Source organism: Micropterus dolomieu, linkage group LG07, assembly GCF_021292245.1.
Source record: "Micropterus dolomieu isolate WLL.071019.BEF.003 ecotype Adirondacks linkage group LG07, ASM2129224v1, whole genome shotgun sequence".
Lineage (NCBI taxonomy): Eukaryota > Metazoa > Chordata > Actinopteri > Centrarchiformes > Centrarchidae > Micropterus > Micropterus dolomieu.
This window is the reverse complement of record NC_060156.1, coordinates 1,532,273-1,533,721: the sequence shown is the minus strand read 5'-3', so window position 1 is coordinate 1,533,721 and position 1,449 is coordinate 1,532,273. Positions and strand designations below refer to the sequence as shown.

The 1,449-nt window shown below is 42.8% G+C and overlaps 1 protein-coding gene across 1 annotated transcript in view; it reads left to right on the top strand.

Moving 5' to 3' along the window:
* Window positions 1-1,449, top strand: part of LOC123974014 (TGF-beta receptor type-2-like) — a 7,980-nt gene extending 6,531 nt beyond the window's left edge. The window contains exon 7 of the mRNA XM_046054435.1: window positions 691-1,449. The gene's annotated coding sequence lies outside the window, so the exon portion shown is untranslated. The remainder of the gene's footprint in view (window positions 1-690) is intronic.

Sequence of the window (1,449 nt, the reverse complement as noted above, 5' to 3'; positions counted from 1 at the left end):
GAGTGGCCTAGCCAGTCTCCAGACCTGAATCCAATTGAAAATCTTTGGAGGGAGCTTAAAATTAGAGTTGCCAGGCGACAACCTCGGAACCTGAATGATTTGGAGGCTGTCTGCAGGGAGGAGTGGGCCAACATCCCTGCCGAAATGTGCACAAACCTTGTCACCAACTATAAAAACCGTTTGACATCTGTGTTGGCCAATAATGGCTTTTCTACAAAATATTAACATGCTGTTTGTCCAGGGGGTCAAATACTTGTTTTTCCTCATCAGATGGTTATCAATTTTAATGAATTCATATGATGTGATTTTCTGGAATTTTCTTTGGGATTCTGTCTTTCACTGTTAGAATGTACATATGATTAAAATTATAGATCGTTGCATTCTTTGTAAGTGGGCAAACCTGCAAAATCAGCAAGGGGTCAAATACTTATTTCCCCCACTGTAGCTGCAGTACCGGAGGCTGCAGTTTCAGGACCCCATTCCTTGGACCAGAACTGCAGTTGTAGGACCCTTGTTTACTTTGATACTGATAACTGTCTGGCTAGCTATGTTACTCTTGACAGCCCCCGAAGCCAATTACCCTCACCACAACTATCACTGGGTGTGCCTAAACCCAAGTTATTGATTATAGTTCCACAATTGTTCTTTAAAAAATGACCTTATTTGTTCTGTACTTTGTGTTGAGTCTAGAGGATCCACAGAGTCGGCAGGATTCCTCCTGTGGATACCACAGATGTCTGCACCACTTCTCATGGTGATCCATCCAACAGTTAAAGATATTTCAGTAAAAGTAAAACATATCAACCTGCTGAAGTTCTTACAGTCCATCCTAAAGGGGAACGTGAACGTCTGAACCAAACATCATCCCAACACATCCAACAGCTGCCGAGATTCAGTCTGGACCACAGAGGAGGAACGAGCGGCCGATAGACCGACGCTGCGTGAACGGCTGAAAAGGTAACGTCTGTATTTACCCGGCAGTGTGAACCCTGCACACATCCTGGGCTTTTCGCCTGAAGACCGGAGAGGATAGAAGCTCTGCTGGCGGAGACGCTCCCTCAGACTGTCCGGTTGTGTGAACGCGTTTGTAGGAGCTGGTCTCCACGTGGTTCTGGTGTTATTCTTTGATAGCTACTGTGATAATCAGTACTATAACTATCAGACTGTTGCATCAGATCTGAATCACACGCAACATATTTCCATGTGTTGTTGTTGCCAAGATGTAAAGGTCCAATGTTCTTCTCATTATATGTGATTTGAACTGAATATGAACACTGAACTAAAAATACTTTTCCATCCATCAAGAAACACAGACACACAAAACCACTATCGGATGGAAAACTGAGTGTGTTTTCTGTAATTGATTCTTGATTCTGTCTGTAATTGTGTTTCCTTCCTGTTTTATGCTCATTTTCAGTTTGTGCATAAATGCTGAAATTTCATGAAAAA